This window comes from Perca fluviatilis, chromosome 22 (assembly GCF_010015445.1).
Source record: "Perca fluviatilis chromosome 22, GENO_Pfluv_1.0, whole genome shotgun sequence".
Lineage (NCBI taxonomy): Eukaryota > Metazoa > Chordata > Actinopteri > Perciformes > Percidae > Perca > Perca fluviatilis.
The window spans coordinates 30,029,441-30,048,135 of NC_053133.1; the positions used below are offsets into that span (position 1 = coordinate 30,029,441).

An 18,695-nucleotide genomic window follows, 5' to 3' on the forward strand; every position below is an offset into this window, starting at 1 on the left:
TGCTAAAGTTTGTGTTTGGACGCTAGCTACAAAAATGTGTTCGTATGTTCACACAATTTTTAACAGAGCAAGATTCTTTTGACTAATTTTTGTCAGGGCCATGTGAGGATGCTATGTGCCAAGTTTCAGGCCTATCAGGTGAAAACTCTAGGAGGAGTTTAAAATGCTTAAAGCCCATGTTGCAAGTTAACCACCACTGTTGATTAATAGGAACATATAGCACTCAATATATGTATATCATTGTTAAAAATGTCTCCAAATAGTGTTAAAGGCCAGTTTTTGTCAGGTTTTTGTCGTTTTTGGTATTAATGTATTTTTTTTTTCGATTGGCATGACGTCACGTTGGAAGACGTATATAAGCCTGGTACCGAACTATGGGGACTTACTGGGATGAGGAAGAGTCCGTGAATAGCACCAAGTGAAAGTCAATGTTTTATTTATATCTAGTGACAGTGATCATGTCGTTAGTTCAGATAAGTACCGGTAAACTTATCTAGATCTAGAAAATACAAGGCATCATGCTAGCTATGTGCTAACTTGCCAGTCCCACCTGTGAAATCCCCCGATGGTTGTAAACACATAGATATGATTGATATCATGATTCGATATCTCACGTTTTGATGGTAGCCTACTAGCTCCAGTAACAACATATTTGCCTGGTGTTTATTTATTACTTGGACGGGGATGCTGTTCAGCTTCTCACAAGTTTAGACAGCTAGCTAGCTAAGACCATGCCGACGTTGTTAACGCGCGCAACAGCATTAGCCTAGCCGGCTAGGTAAATATTACGAGTGCCTTCGGAGTTTTCTATATTCAGTCCACGTTGTCAACAAGACTTGTGGCGTTAGTGCTCCTTTGTACCATAACTTTATTGAATGAAACGTTAAACTCGCCCTACGAGATGGTTTTTGTTAGTTAGTTAGTTACACACAAAGCTAACTGGCTATAGTTAGCCTGTAACGCATGCTAGCGGACATTAGCTAACGTTGCATAGCCAGCAAGCAGCTTCGGCGAGCTAACCTCGACAGCTAACACATCCATGTGTCTCCATTTCAAAACATCACTGCAGATTGACTGCTTTTAACAGCAGAGGTTGATTGTGGGGCAACATACGTCGCGTTAGCTCGCCGAAACTACTGCCGATTGCCGGGTTGCTGGCTGGCTACGTAACGTTAGCTAATCCCGCTAGCATAACGCACAGGCTAACTATAGCCAGTTAGCTTTGTGTGTAATGTTACAAAAAACACCTATTTCGTAGGAGCCGAAGCTTAATATTTCATTCAATAATAAAGTATGATAAAAAAAAAGGAGCACTAACGCCACATGTCTTGTGTTGACAACGTGGACGCAGCTCCGAAGGCAGTTGTAATACCGGTATTTAACTAGCAGTCTAAGCTAACGCTGTTGCGCTAAAGTTAGCAAACGTCGGCGTATCGTTAGCTAGCCGTTTAAACTTGTGAAAAGCCGAATAGCATCCCCGTCCAAGCTGCCTTTCACTTAATATTCACATAATAAAGACACATTGACTCGGTCGAGACCAAAAGCCATATTTTGCCAGATCAGTGGCAGCAACCGTGACCGGACAGTGAACCGAGACGGGCTACCTGTCGTCTCCCCAACGTGACGTCATGCAATGCATTGTGGGGGGAAGACAAACCGCTGTAAAATAGTACCTACTTTTTCGTGTTATATTCTGTTTTGTGATACCTAACAACATCAAATACATGAATACCAGTTTAAATGTTTATTACCAACAAGCAATTACCACAAATTCGTTGGAAAATTAAACTTGCAACATGGGCTTTAAACATGCTTCGCAGTAAATCTTTTAAACTGACCGTTGTCAATCTGAAATACAGACAGATTCAGCAACTGCACAGCCTATTGTCTCGCAAGTTTGAAATAAAGGTCATTGATTGATTGAGTGATTGATTGATTGAAACTGTGGTGGGGCAGCACAGTTTAGGTAATTAAGGGAAAGTGATCACTAAATGTTTAATAAGACAGTCAGAGAGGAAAACCAGTTATTAGTGTTTATGAGAGATGGAGAGTTTAAATAAAGGAACATTTTCATTACAGACTGAAATCAAACAGAACAGTAACAACACATTTACTGTTCTCCGAGAACATCTGAGCTTTGAGACAGTTTTGGTCAAATGTTGATATCTTTGAACAACAATCAACAAATCATTTTAGTTATAAAGAGATTTTCTTTCTTTGTCTTTGGGGTGGCAGTAGCTCAGTCCAGAGGGAGTTGGGTTGGGAGTCCCTGTACAGTATGGACCAAAAGTCCAGAGTGTGGACTGGTAGCTGGAGAGATGCCAGTTCACCTCCTGGGCATTGCAAAGGTGCTCTTGAGCAAGGCACCGAACCCCCCTAACTGCTCAGGGTGCCTGTCCAGCGCTCTGACATCACTCCATTTGTGCATGTGTATTTCTGGCCAGTGTGTTTTAACAAACAGAGTGTAAATTATAATATAATTTATTATAATAAATCATGAATAACTAAATTCACAGAGAGAAGAGGAGTGATGTTTCTGAGGAGGAGCTGTCCAGAACCAGAACCAGAACCAGAGCTGGACTGGAGACAGCCAGTCAGAGCAGCTCTGACAAAAGTAAGTCTGTCCATCTGTCTGCTGATGTCTTCATGTCTCAAACACGACTGTTGTGTCATACAGCACCAACATTTAACATCATTATGAATATCATTATCATTGTAATTCTACCTGATATTTAACTGAATGTTTTTTCTGCTTCAGTGAAGATATCTGCTCTGTATCACTTCTCCTGTCTTCCTAGCTGCACTTTCAGATATCAGCTTTATTTGACTGTTTACTGAATGTTTTAGTGTTTTAGTTTATACTTTCTTAACTTACTGCTGACAAACTTTTCCTGTTGCTGCTTCTCTTAGACTACATCTCCATCACTACGTTGTAGTTTTAAAGCTTTAAAGTGATGGTTCGGAGTAATTCACCCTAGGGTCCTTTGCACCATGACCTCGAGCCAAACACCCCCCCAGAAGCTTTTTTCACCTGGGTCTAACATTGGGTGAGTTAGCGTAGAGTAGCGTTAGCCGCTGAATAGCTTAGCGCGGGGCTAATGGACCCCACTAATAATGCCCGAAATGATACCAAAGGTCTACACTAGTATATACAGTGCCTTGCGAAAGTATTCGGCCCCCTTGAACGTTTTGACCTTTTGCCACATTTCAGGCCTCAAACATAAAGATATAAAACTGTAATTTTTTGTGAAGAATCAACAACAAGTGGGTCCCAATTATGAAGTGGAACGAAATTCATTGGCTATTTCAAACTTTTTTAACAAATAAAAAACTGAAAAAGTGGGCGTGCAAAATTATTCAGCCCCTTTACTTTCAGTGCAGCAAACTCTCTCCAGAAGTTCAGTGAGGATCTCTGAATGATCCAATGTTGACCTAAATGACTAATGATGATAAATAGAATCCAGCTGTGTGTAATCAAGTCTCCGTATAAATGCACCTGCTCTGTGATAGTCTCAGAGGTCCGTGTAAACCGCAGAGAGCATCATGAAGAACAAGGAACACACCAGGCAGGTCCGAGATACTGTTGTGGAGAAGTTTAAAGCCGGATTTGGATACAAAAAGATTTCGCAAGCTTTAAACATCCCAAGGAGCACTGTGCAAGCGATAATATTGAAATGGAAGGAGTATCAGACCACTACAAATCTACGAAGACCCGGCCGTCCCTCTAAACTTTCAGCTCATACAATGAGAAGACTGATCAGAGATGCAGCCAAGAGGCCCATGATCACTCTGGATGAACTGCAGAGATCTACAGCTGAGGTGGGAGACTCTGTCCATAGGACAACAATCAGTCGTATACTGCACAAATCTGACCTTTATGGAAGAGTGGCAAGAAGAAAGCCATTTCTTAAAGATATCCATAAAAAGTGTCGTTTAAAGTTTGCCAAAAGCCACCTGGGAGACACACCAAACATGTGGAAGAAGGTGCTGTGGTCAGATTAAACCAAAATCGAACTTTTTGGCAACAATGCAAAACGTTATGTTTGGCGTAAAAGCAACACAGCTCATCACCCTGAACACACCATCCCCACTGTCAAACATGGTGGTGGCAGCATCATGGTTTGGGCCTGCTTTTCTTCAGCAGGGACAGGGAAGATGGTTAAAATTGATGGGAAGATGGATGGAGCCAAATACAGGACCATTCTGGAAGAAAACCTGATGGAGTCTGCAAAAGACCTGAGACTGGGACGGAGATTTGTCTTCCAACAAGACAATGATCCAAAACATAAAGCAAAATCTACAATGGAATGGTTCACAAATAAACATATCCAGGTGTTAGAATGGCCAAGTCAAAGTCCAGACCTGAATCCAATCGAGAATCTGTGGAAAGAACTGAAAACTGCTGTTCACAAACGCTCTCCATCCAACCTCACTGAGCTCGAGCTGTTTTGCAAGGAGGAATGGGCAAAAATGTCAGTCTCTCGATGTGCAAAACTGATAGAGACATACCCCAAGCGACTTACAGCTGTAATCGCAGCAAAAGGTGGGCGCTACAAAGTATTAACTTAAGGGGCCTGAATAATTTTGCACGCCCAATATTTCAGTTTTTTATTTGTTTAAAAGGTTTGAAATATCCAATAAATTTCGTTCCACTTCATGATTGTGTCCCACTTGTTGTTGATTCTTCACAAAAAATTACAGTTTTATATCTTTATGTTTGAGGCCTGAAATGTGGCAAAAGGTCGAAAAGTTCAAGGGGGCCGAATACTTTCGCAAGGCACTGTATAGCTTATGCACTCATAAAACGATGGATTGGAACGTTTGTAAGTACACCAGAAGTTTATGTAAATAACACTTGCCTGTTGGCTTCTGCTCTCTGCTGTTGTTGTTGCTGCTGTTGTAAGACGAGTGCTTAGGGACGTCTACAAATTTCAACACCGAAAAGAGATGCAACAAAAATATTTTTTAATTTAACTTATTTTTTAAAGTAAGTGCTGTAATATAACTAGCAGGAGACAAGTAATAATTGAGGTAAGTTTGGAGACATTACATTATTTAATCATTAAATTAATACATATTTTTGTTGTATCTCTTTTCGGTGTAGTAATTTATAGACAGCCGGGCAGCCCTAAGCACTCGTCTAACTGCAGGCAGCAGCAGCAACAGAGACCAACAGAGAGCAGGCAAGTGTTCCTAAACTTCTGGTGTACTTACAAACTTTCCAATCCATTGTTTTATGAGTGCATAACCTATATGTACTAGTGTAGACCTTTGGTATCATTTCGGGCATTATTAGTGGGGTCATTTACGAGATACAAATGTGGGTCCATTAGCCCCTGCGCTAAGCTATTCAGCGGCTAACGCTACTCTACACTAACTCGCCCAATGTTAGACCCAGGTGAAAAAAGCTTCTGGGGGGGTGTTTGGCTCGAGGTCATGGTGCAAAGGACCCTAGGGTGAATTACTCCGAACCATCACTTTAAGTTTTGCGCCAAAAGTGATCTCTGTGCACCAAGTGTTATGATCTCCAGTAGAAGAACTAATCTCTGTTTAAATGATGTTGATGAAAGGGGGAAACACCAGAGCAGGGAGATTGAGAGGGTATCACATTTTAAACCAAAATTAGCAATGTAAATGTAGCCTTAAAGGTTTCCACCGGCAAACCAGCAGGAGTCTTTTATTGTGAATCAGCTACAGTAAATGAAGTGTATTGTCAGAGAGATTCTCAGTTCTTTGTTCTTGGTGATATTCAATAAAAACAGGAGCTGCTGATACTCTGCTTCCTCTGCTGTCAATCAAACATGTTCACTGAGACACAGTCAGAGGCTCAGAGACAAAGGAGCAATACTGAGGCTTCAATGTAAAAAGAAAAACACAATGAAAAAAACTAAATTCAAAAATCATGATGTCTTTTTTTTACTTTAAGAAGGGATGATTACTTCATAATTTTTACTATTTGGTTTTCATATTGATAATAAAAACTATCACCAGATTGTAAACTTTTCTTCTTATTTTGGTCTTTCACCTTTGTCCTATTTTCTAGAGATCGGTGGTCAGCATAAACATAAGATCAGTGTGAAGGAGACATATGAACGTGTGACTGAAGGAGCTGATCAAACAGGAAGTGGAACCCTCCTCAACAGGATCTTCACTGCGCTCTACATCACAGATGAACTGAGTGAAGAAGTTAATACCCAACATGAGGTGAGGCAGCTCGAGACAGCTTCCAAGATGAAGACCCTCCATGAATCTCCAATCAACTGCAGAGACATCTTTAAAGCCTTACCTGGCCAACAGAAACACATCAGAGTCGTTTCTGACGATCGCCGCCGTTGGAAAACCTTCTCAGTGCAGAAGTTCTGTCTGGACTGGGCCGAGGGTTTGGAGAACCAAGATGTGGATCTGGTGATTCCTCTTTCCTTCAGGGAGCTGAACTTGATCAAAGATGAGCAGTACAGTCTTCTGGAGCTGCTCCGTGTTTTCCATCCATCATTACAGGAGGTCACAGCAGAGCAGCTCGCTGGCTCTAAAGTTCTCTTCATCTTTGACGGCCTGGATGAAAGCAGACTTTACCTGGATTTCAACAACAATGAGGCTGTTTCTGATGTCACACAGAAGTCATCAGTCAACGTGATGTTGACAAACCTCATCCAGGGGAAGCTGCTTCCCTCGGCTCTCGTCTGGATAACTTCCCGACCTGCAGCAGCCAATCAGATCCCTCCTGCGTGTGTTGACAGGGTAACAGAAGTACGAGGCTTCACTGACGCCCAGAAGGACGAGTACTTCAGGAAGAGAGTCAGTGATGAAGAGCTGTCCAGCAGAATCATCTCCCACATCAAGACATCCAGGAGCCTCCACATCATGTGTCTGATCCCAGTCTTCTGCTGGATCACTGCTACAGTTCTGGACCACATGTTGACTACAGACCAGAGAGGAGAGCTGCCCAAGACCCTGACTGACATGTACTCACACTTCCTGCTGGTTCAGACAAAGAGGAAGAAGCTCAAGTATGCTGAGGGACATGGAGACGAGTCCACAGGAGCTGACCGGAGGCTGACAGGGAAGTTCTTCTGAAGCTGGGGAGGCTGGCGTTTGAACAGCTGGAGAAAGGAAACATCATGTTCTACCAAGAAGACCTGGAGCGCTGTGGTCTGGATGTCACAGAGGCCTCGCTGTACTCAGGAGTTTGTTCACAGATCTTCAAAAGAGAGAGTGTGATCTTCCAGAAAACAGTCTACTGCTTCGTTCATCTGAGCGTTCAGGAGTTTCTGGCTGCAGTCTACCTGTTCCACTGTTACACCAACAGGAACACACAGGTACTGGAGGACTTCCTGGGAGAAGACTTCAAGCACAAGTCTTTTCTCAAGAAGATTTCTAAGTCTTTTGGAAAGAAACATAGCCATGGTGACAGTGAACGTGACAATTACCCATCCCTGGAAGTATTCCTGAAGAGAGCCATGGAGAAATCACTTGAAAGTAAAAATGGCCACCTGGACCTGTTTGCCCGCTTCCTTCATGGCCTCTCTCTGGAGTCCAACCAGAGACTCTTAGGAGGCCTGCTGGGTCAGACAGACAACAGTCCAGAAATCATCCAGAGAGCCATCAACAACCTGAAGGAGATGAACAGTTATGGGATCTCTCCTGACAGAAGCATCAACATCTTCCACTGTCTGACGGAGATGAACGACCACTCAGTCCATCAGGAGATCCAAGAGTTCCTGAAGTCAGAGAAGAGATTAGAGAAGAAACTCTCTGAGATCCACTGCTCAGCTCTGTCCTACATGCTGCAGATGTCAGAGGAGGTTCTGGATGAGTTGGACCTGAGTCAGTACAACACATCAGATGAGGGACGACTGAGACTGATTCCAGCTGTGAGGAACTGCAGAAAGGCTCGGTAAGTCCAGATGTGATTATCAACACAGTAAATCAATGTGAAGCTGATGCCATCAGTATTAGAGTAAAGATACACACTTTACACACATTAAGATTATAAATCATGCATGAAACTGTTCTTAATCACACCCCAAAAAAGGATTATTATATTTTTCTCCCACTAGTTTTGGAGATATTTGTGTTTCTGTAAAACAGCACTTGAATATCAGTAACAGTTTATTTAATGTATTTATTTATTGGACAGGGTCAATGCACGGCTCCTTAGCAGTACCAGAATTAGATATAAAATAATTTTCATCTGTAGTCCCTGGGCAGGAAACAGAGAATAACATCTCTGTCAAAAGGGATATCTCATCTAATCACACTAGTAAAAGACAACAATCAAATTTCACAGTATTAAAACTCACCCACTACAACAACAAACTACAAACACCACAACACAAAAACACTACTGTGACAACAAGAACCACAACATGAAGACAACAGTAACAATGCAATTTAACAACATTAAAACACCACAACAATAGTATCAACAATAGAATCCCAACATTTAGACACCACTACAACAGGACTTCACTAAATAAAGATTGGATGTTTGGTTTTATGATTGATGGGAGCATGATTGGCTTGATTTCAGCCATGATTTCAACTTTAATTTAAAACTGGCAAAGTTGTTCCATTCTCTGATCTTGCTTGGTACTGAGTTATAATACTTTGTGTCTGTTCGTGCGATTAAAAGTTTGTATCAGTTGTCTTAGTGGAAACTTTAATCACAAGACTTATCAATTTCAATTTCACTTCTCCATCAGTCAGACACAAGATCTGACCATTATTACACTTGTGTTTTCCATAAACTGTCGTTGCTTTAGCTTATATTATCAGTTACAACCGTGAGAAGCGATCGTTGGAGCAAATACAAAATATAAAAACATAATTCAAAACTGATGTGCGCATTGGCAACACATGGCTCAACAAGCCGACAAATAACCTATAGGCCTACGTAATTCCCTCTGCTGAAAATCTATATCTTTCATAAAAATACCCATCAGGGAATGTTAACAGGGTTGTCGGTCTCTAAACATTTTAACTTTTATGAGAGTGTCTCTCTCTCTCTCTCTCTCTCTCTCTCTCTCTCTCTCTCTCTCTCTTTTCTCTCTCTTTTTTTTTTTGTTTTTCTCTCTCTCTCTCTCTCTTTCTCTCTCTCTCTCTGTGCACCGAGCTCCACCTAAGAACGTTGTTCCACCATCGTGATACAGAAAACACTGGGTTGAACCTGAAGTTACCTCGTTAACGCCAAATCTTGCTTCGTAGTACAGGCCTCTGGACTTTACTACATAAAGATTGGCTGTTGATTTCAGCCATGATTTCAATTTTAATTTAAAACCAGCAAAGTTGTTCCATCCTCTGATCTCTCTTGGTACTGAGTTATAATACTTTGTGTCTCTAACAGAGAAGACTGATCTGCCCGACTCAGTAGATCTGTGCTGTACTGCACGGTCACCTCTGTTGGTCGTCCTAGTTCTCCTCCCAGTGCCTGAACACAGTGACACAAACTCATTTAATGGCGGAGTGGCCAGATCATTGATTACTTTGTAGACTAGACTAACATCAGCAAGAAACACAAAACTTGTCTTTGGATTATGTTACAATGATGATAACTTGATGGCTGTTTGTCCAATGCCTTGAGTGTTTGTTCATAAAGTATTTGCAGTGGAGCACGTGTTTTCTTACAGCTTGTGATACAGTATGATGTGTGTGAAAAACTCAATGATTTCATAAAAAGTTTTTCTGTATGTAAGGGGAGCTGATTTCTAATATATCTAAAGTACCTTGAATTCAATTTGACAGTTTTACACACCTGTTTCACATGTTTCCTAAAGGACAGCTGTGAGTCCACAATTATTCCCAAATATTTAAAATGTGACACAGTCTGGATCATTTCCACTTCAACAATGATTTCTGACTGACTTCCATTTTTCTATTATAAAAATACATGCAGTTCAGGCGGAGAGTTATAATGCAGTACAGGAGACATTGGGAATAATTGCAAATCAAAGCCCACAAAATCATAATGAATTCAGATGAATCTGGTGAACAGGTGGATAATGGCAATGAAAGGGCCGAAGAAAGAGGAACTGTGACAGAATAAGAGGGCTGATATTATGATTATCCATAACAACACAATAACAGTCTATTCCTTTTTGGAAAAAGCTCATTGATTACCCTGTGACACCCTGCAGTGCCCTGATACACCATGAACTACTACAACTACTATTTTTAGTCATAGTTCCATTATCTTTATTGTGACTGTTATTGCCACTGTTCATCAGACCCCCAACCGGCACCGTCAGACACCGCCCACCAAGAGCCTGGGTCTGTCCCAGGTTTCTCCCTAAAAGAAAGTTTTCCTCACCACCCAAGGTTTCTCCCTAAAAGGAGTTTTTCCTCACCACTGTCGCACTAAATGCTTGCTCTTGGGGGAATTACTGGAATTGTTGGGTCTTTGTAAATTATAGAGTGTGGTCTAGATCTACTGTATCTGTAAAGTGTCTTGAGATAACTCTCGTTATGATTTGATACTATAAATAAAATTCAATTGAATTTAAAACATCAACACACTAATTGGATTATGTTTTATTTCATCTACTTCATTTGTTCTTCATTCAGATTGAGGAGCTGCGGTTTGTCAGAAATCAGCTGTGCTTCTCTGGCCTCAGCTCTGAAGTCCAACCTCTCCCATCTGAGAGAGCTGGACCTGAGTCTTAACTACAACCTGGACGGTTCAGGAGTGATGGATTGAAGAGTCCAAACTGTAGACTGGAGACTCTGAGGTCAGTTCATCAATGTTATTCTTGTACAGTGTAAATCGATCTAAATTAAATACATACCAGAAGTTTTAAATTTCTATCAGTTCACTTGTTTTCTGTGTTTGTCTGAGTACAAATCACAACAACTCTTTGTTATTTTTCAGTTTGTCAGTCTGAACAGTTTGTCTCCAGATGTAGTCTGGACTCAAAATGGATCAGTGTTTGTCAGAAAACTGTAAGATTTATTCTTCAATGTGCTGCAAAATTAAATCAAAATTTAAAATAGTTTTTACATGTGAAACACATAAAAATATTTTATATTTATAATAAAAGAAATAAAAGAAATAGGGCTGCACAATTTGTAGAAAAAGTCATATTGTGATTTACAATACTATGATTGCAACAAACAGTAACATTTTGAAATGTGTTTTTCTGAACTTAAACTTAAACATTCAAAAATGTAAATATAAACACTTAAAACACTTAAAATTTATAGAAAAATAATTGAATAAAAAAACAATCTTTTCAAAGTAAACATATTTTTATTTATTTGATTTATGTAGCATTTATTTAGGTGTTACAACTTGAATTTCAAATATTGGTTTGAACTTTTAGAGCTTTAAATGGTCAGGCCCCAGAATACATTGCTGACTTGTTACGCTCCTACTCCCCAGGCCGTGCCCTTCGATCAGCAGGCCAAAGTCTCTTAATGGTCCCAAAGACTCGCTATAAAACATGGGGAGACCTGTCCTTCGAGGCTGTAGCCCCCAGACTCTGGAACGCCTTGCCCTTGCTCCTCCGTGAGGCTGATTCTGTTGATTCTTTTAAAAGGCAACTCAAGACACTGTTATTTAAACAAGCTTTTAGTTGATTGGACTTAATTTATCTTTGACTTTTTAAATGTTTTATCCTCATCCAATGTATTTCAATGTGGTTGTACCTTGTGAAGCACTTTGTGATTTTTATCTGTGAAAAGCACTCTTTAAATAAACTTTACTTACTTACTTACAATGTGGAGACTGTAGTGGACACTGAGTGACATCATGACTGTGATTAGATCAATCGTGCAGCATTAAAAAAAAGTTCAATGCATTTTCAAGATGTCCCTCTTTCTCTCTCTCACACCAACATGACACACTTCACATAAATATACACGCCAACTTTCTTAAGCCGTGTTATCTGTACGCATTTTGAGCTATTCGCGTGTATGTCTACGCTGTATACAGCGGGCGTAAACATACAAGCCACTTGCCGTGTTATCGGCACTTGCCGTGTTATCTGCACATGCCGTGCTATCATGAAGAAGAAGAAAGTAACAGTTGAGTTTAGGAAACGTGACACATGGGACACGATTCCCGGTCTCCTGGGTGAAAGTCCTGTGTTGTTTGACCCATCCTCTTCCCCCAATCAACCTCCCTATGCGGATTTTCGCCCTTTTATACTACGTGCTACAGTGTAAATTCACACGCTATCGCAAGGTAATGTAAGTCAATGGAGGCCAAACGGCATTGATAAACATGCTAAAAGCGAGTATGCGTCTTGATAACACGCCAATAATGGTATACGAATTGGCGAGTCATACTTATGTCATACATACGGCACTTCATGAGATCAATCTGTACACACAAACATACCAGTCCAGTCTCATGGCAGTTTGTAAAATTGTCACGTTATTGAATCTATTGATTCGTGTACAGGACATGTTCATGTCGTTATTTTCGTGTTGTGAACATGAATTTTAAAGTAATGTCTTTCATAGGGAAGCATATTTCGTGATCACAGAATGATTACGGTAGCGAGTAGTATTGAGAAGCCGAAAATCCGCACAGGGAGGTTGGTTGGGGTGTGGGATGGTTCAAACAACACAGGACTTTCACCCCGGAGACCGGGGATTGCGTCCTGCATGTTGCAGTTCCTTTCCCTGTTCTTCTATTTGTAAACTCAACCATCCAATTGTTGTGGGATTTCATTTCCCCGTTGTTGGGTGCCACAGAGACCATAGATTGTGTCCCTGCGTGCAGGAATCGCGTCCCGCGTGTGGTGGTCTGTCTCGTTGTTGTCGCCGGCGTGTGGCGTTTCATTTCCCCGTTGTTGCGCCCCCCAGAGCAGCCCAGTGTCAGTTCGTGAAATGGTCACGTTCGAAAGTTGTGACCTGTACACAAATCAGTAAATCAAAATAATGTGACCATTTCACGAACTGGCGTGAGCCCAGGTTGAACATAAACACACGTACAAACGTTAAAGGAGCAGAGAGTGAAGCATTTTTCCAAATGCAGATGTTTGAAGTGTCTTTCGTCGGAACTGTCACCAACAGCAGGTGATACCGCAACATGTGTCTGATGCTTCCTGTCAGAAAATGATGTCACTTTGTGTTCTGACAGTAAACAGGATCCTAAATGATGCACTGCAGACATGTTAGTACGGGGAGGTAATAGATTAAGAGAAGCTGCATCTCTCTTTGCTCAGTGCACATCTGATCAGTTCTAAAGATGACTGAGGATGAAGAGAGCTCTCAGTCAGTCAGCTGTGTGGTGATGAAGATGACAGTGGTGATGAAGATAGCCTCAGTCTGTGGTTTGAAATGAGAGCAGCAGAAGTGTTGTCCATGATTCTGTCTTTACTTAGTTTATTTTGTATTATATAAAGTCTTATTCATGTATTTAAATTGGTCAATTGTCTTTAATTCTAACCTAAATTACACAGTTTACATTTTAAGAGTCAGAGGGATGAAATTAAAGTCACAAAAGTGCATTTGTTTAATGTGATATATCATTTTAAAAATGCACTGCACATAGAACTAACTAAAGGTCCATGTTTCTATCTTTACTGAGATTATTAAATAAAGATTTTAAGTTTTAAGTTTAAATTTGCCCATTTTCTATAGTTCTTATTCATTTATTTTAATTTAGACAGGAACAATGCACAATTAAGCATTAACTTTGGATAATAACAAGGAGAGATGCTTTGTACCAGGTTTTAATGCAATTACTATTTTCCGCCTGTATCCTTGTTCATAAATTACACAGTTTACATTTTAGGAGTTAGAGGGATGCAATTAAAGTTACAAAAGTACCTTTGTTTAACTACCAACTAATTTGAAACAATACTCATTTTAGGGGAAAGATCATTGATTAGGACATAGTAATGTTGAGCTACACATTTAAAACATCAACACATCTAATCTTCATTCAGATTGGAGAGATGCAGATTGTCAGAGATCAGCTGTGCTTCTCTGGCCTCAGCTCTGAAGTCCAACCCCTCCCATCTGAGAGAGCTGGACCTGAGAGGCAACCACAACCTGGAGGATTCAGGAGTGAAGCGTCTGTGTGCTGGATTGGAGAGTCCAAACTGTAGACTGGAGACTCTGAGGTCAGTTCATCTATTTCATAGTTGTACAGTGTAAATCTATCAAAATTAAATCCATAACAGAAGTTTTAAATTTCTATCAGTTCACTTGTTTTCTGTGTTTGTCTGAGTACAAATCACAACAACTCTTTGTTTGTTTTCAGTTTGTCAGTGTGAACAGTTTGTCTCCAGGTGTCTGTCTCAGAAAGCAGGTTTAGTGAAAACTCTGAGTTAGTTAACCCTGAGATGAGGGTTACAGAAAGAGAGTTTAATCAAACCTAAGAGAGAGGGGGAACTCCAGCCTGTTATTGTGAATGAGGACATATGTCACGATTTGGGAGGTGTCTGAGCCTGTCCACCATTTTAGGATCCTACGCTATCGGTTGCCAGGGGCAACAGTGTCAGAGCGACACAGACACGGAGCAGTCAAAGACAGCTGAAGGAATTATCATCACAGCGTTTTCTTCTTTTAATACATCCATGGTTTAAACAGAGAAATTACAAGAAAATTAAGAAGAAGGCGGCAAAAGAAAAGGGCCCTTACATGGACAAACTGATAGGAACAACCAGTATAGCATATGGTCCAGTATATTAATCAGTTAGCGTCCACTAAAAGTTCTGTTGTTGCTGCTGATAGGCTCAGATTATTAATATAAGTGTCTGACAACATTATGGAAACGATCCCTACAGAGATAGAGCTTTTAGTTAAAGAGTAAGTTCCTTTTAGTTTAACATAAAACAGCCCCCCCATCACCAAACCCACCAGACTCCATGTAGATAATCAGTGGTTTCATCATCGGAAAACACACTTCATTCAATGTGAACAGAAAAAAAATTAAACTTCAAAAAAGCCGTCTTTGTTCATCTTTCCACTGTTCCAAAAATCACCACTCTGGTTTGGTTGAAATAAACCTTTAATTCACCCATTAACATGTGGAATTTTATGATGGCTCTATACACTCTGAAAGTACTGATTATTTACATGGAGTCTGGCTCTATACATGCTAAAAGTCCTGATTATTTACATGGAGTCTGGTAGGTTTGGTGATGGTGAATTCGAGACTATTTCATGTTTTATGTTAAACAAAAAGGATCTTACTCTTTAACTAAAAGCTCTATCTCTGTAGGGATCATTTCCAGTCAGTGTGGTGTCTCTGTGCTGGACCAGAGAAAGGTCCTTTCTTCTAATTCCAGCCACCCGAGAAATCCGATGTCTCCTTGTCACATCGGATACATGCTTTTACCATGTAGGGAAACAAAAAAACTTTAACACATGGTTCCTACGGTTTCCACGGCAATCGTATGAGACACTTGAGCAGTTTTTTACACAGCAGTGTTTTCCAGGCATTTAAAAATAGTGAGGAATTGCAACAACCTCCTCTGCTACCAACACAAACAATGAATGAGTGCTGGCCATGGATGTATTAAGAGAACGGTGCTGGCGGGTTATCCTCCCAAAATGGCGGAAGGGGGATCTCTGGGGCCGGGGCGCTGTGCAGTGACGACATCTCATTCTCAATAGAAAGAGAGGGACCTTAACCTAAAAGTCAGTTACTATGGTAACTTAACCTCAGAGTCAGTTACTATGGGAACTTAACCTCAGAGTCAGTTACTCAGGTAACTTAACCTCAGAGTCAGTTACTATGGGAACTTAACCTCAGAGTCAATTACTCAGGTAACCTAACCTCAGAGTCAGTTACTATGGGAACTTAACCTCAGAGTCAGTTACTCAGGTAACTTAACCTCAGAGTCAGTTACTATGGGAACTTAACCTCAGAGTCAATTACTCAGGTAACCTAACCTCAGAGTCAGTTACTATGGGAACTTAACCTCAGAGTCAGTTATTCAGAGGCCCGTTCCAGAAAGCAGGTTTAGTGAAAACTCTGAGTTGGTTAACCCTGAGATGAGGGAAACTCTGGGTTTTCCGTTCCAGAAAGAGAGGTAACTTAACCTCGGAGTCAGTTACTATGGTAACTGAGTCTGTGAACCTAACCTGGTCGGTAGCAGGTTTTCAGCACGGCAGCACGGTGGCTCAGTGGTTAGCACTTCTGCCTCACAGCAAGAAGGTTCTGGGTTCGAACCCAGGTCGTCCCAGGCCTTTGTGTGTGGAGTTTGCATGTTCTCCGTTTCCTCCGGTTTCCTCTGGGCGCTCTGGTTTCTTCCCACCATAAAGACATGCATGCAACTAGGACTGCAGTTGAAAATTAGCCGTCTGGCTAACACTGGCGCATTTACAGAAATGTTGATTAATGTGCATTGTCCTAATATAAATAAATGTATTGGCTTATATTTGGCTTATATTTGGCAGATTATAAAACGTTTTTTTCTCAAACATGTCATGTCCTTTTGTCGACGATCCCATTGATGAAAAAGCTGTATTAATTCACAGAGAGTTTACGTCGGTATTGAGTCCCGACTATAGATGTATTTTCATTTCCACATAACCGATTTGAGAGGTAATTTTTATCACAGTCCATTAGATATGTAGATACCTTATCCGTCCTCATATCACTAACATCAACCATCGTGGACAGGCTTTAACATCCCAGCAGATTCTTTGTATCGCATTACGTTTTTTGCAAACAGCAGTTTTCGTATCAACAGCGTAGCGGATCATACTGTAGGCTAATAGTAGGCTAAGCCACTGTATGCAGAGCAATCAGAAAACATTTTTAAACTTTTTTTGTAGTGTTCCCTGGACAGTAGAGCCATTAAAAAGAAATACATCATTATACATTATAGTTCTGTTAATGATCATGGTGCTGCAGCCTCAGAATGGGATTAGTATAGTTTACTTTTTCGCCCGCAGGATTGCACCTAAATGAAATTATAGGTGTAGGCCTAATACAATTCCAGTTTTCACCAGTAATATTATAAGTTAACTGTGATTAAATATGAAATTAATACACTGTGAATGTGTAGCTACGCATTGACTCGAGCAGCAGTTTTCTCCCACACCAATTCTCTCATTTTGCAGCAGCAGCCGCTGTCTTGCTTTTTTAACGAAACACATGTTCAAACTCGCTGTTTGTGCACATGAGTATTTCCGCCGACCCGTTTGTTTGTGGTTGTTACCATGGTGAATCGTAGAATCATGGCTCCATTCATACTGCCTTTTGTGCACGTGCGTAACCCTGAGTGAACATACTCCGAGTTGATTGAACCAACTCATATCAGCTGTTCTGGAACCGAAAACTCAGAGTTTCCCATCTCAGGGTAAATCAACTCAGACATCAGGGTTAGACTCAGAGTTTGTTAAACCTCCTTCCTGGAATGGACCCCAGGTAACCTAAGCTCAGAGTCAGTTACTATGGGAACTTAACCTCAGAGTCAGTTACTTTGGGAACTGAGCCTGTGAACCTAACCTGGTCGGGAGCAGGTTTTCTTCTCTCAGTCTCCTCCCTCTGACACAGAGCTCTTTCATTTCCACATTCATTCGTTCAGTCTGTATCAGGCGTATTTTAGTGTAGTTTGTTATCGGCATGAATAATTAACTGTGTTAGGCCAACTATAAAACGTTTTATTCTCAAAACATGGCATTTCCTCCCGTTGATGAAGAAGCTGTATTACTCTGCAGGGAGTTAAACATACAGTATGTCAGTAGATGATGTTGAGGCCCCGACTATAGATGTATTATCATTTCCAGATAGTTGCCTACCTATTTTGAGCGGTATGGTGTTTCTTCCCAGTCTATCAGTTATGTAGCATACATACCTTATCCATCCTCATATCACTGACGTCACCCATTGCTAACATGCTCTACATCCCAGCACATTCTTTGTGTCACATTACGTTTTCTTGCAAACAGCAGTTTTCTTTACAACATTGTTGATGCGGAGCATATTAGTAAAGCCACTGTAGCAAAGCTCCGTCAGAAGAGGGTGACTCACTCTGAAACGTGTTTTAAATGTTGTTGTAGTGTTCCCTGGACACAAACCAGCAAGAGCCATTAAAAAGGAGTTCCACAGTATTGGAGGTGAATGATGTACACTTTGAAATAAAAGAATATGAATAATAGTTCTGTTGATGATGGTGCTGCAGCCTCAGAATGGGATTAGTAGACCTGGTACTTTTTCACCCATAGGATTGCACCTAAATGTAATATTATAATTATGATTAAATATGATATTAACACACTATATTGAAACGTACACATTTACTCTAGCAGCAATTTTCTCCCACGCAAATTCTTTATCTTTTGCAGCAGCGCTATGTTGATTTTTTAACTAAATTAAGTTCAAACTCACTGTATGTGCGCAAGAGTATTTCCGCTGACCAGTTTGTTTGTGGTTGTTACCATGGTGAATCTTAGTATCATGGCTCCATTCATGCTGCCTTTTATTGTGGTGGTGCACGCGAGTGAACCTATTCTGAGTTTATTGAATCAACTCTAATCAGCTGTTCTGGAACCGAAAACTCAGAGTTTCCATCTCAGGGTAAATCAACTCAGAGATCAGGGTTAGACTCAGAGTTTGTTAAACCTCCTTCCTGAAACGGGCCCCATATGTAGTCTGGACTCATACGGGATCAGTTTTTGTCAGAAAACTTTAAGATTTATTCTTCAATCTGCTGCAAAATTAAATCAATATTCAAAAATGTTTTTACACGTGAAACACATTTCTAATAAATAAAAAAACAGAAATAGGGCTG

At 40.6% G+C, this 18,695-nt stretch overlaps 1 protein-coding gene across 1 annotated transcript in view; it reads left to right on the top strand.

Annotated features, from left to right (window-relative positions):
* The window catches only part of LOC120552612, a 254,426-nt gene that overhangs the window by 71,072 nt on the left and 164,659 nt on the right, over positions 1-18,695 (top strand).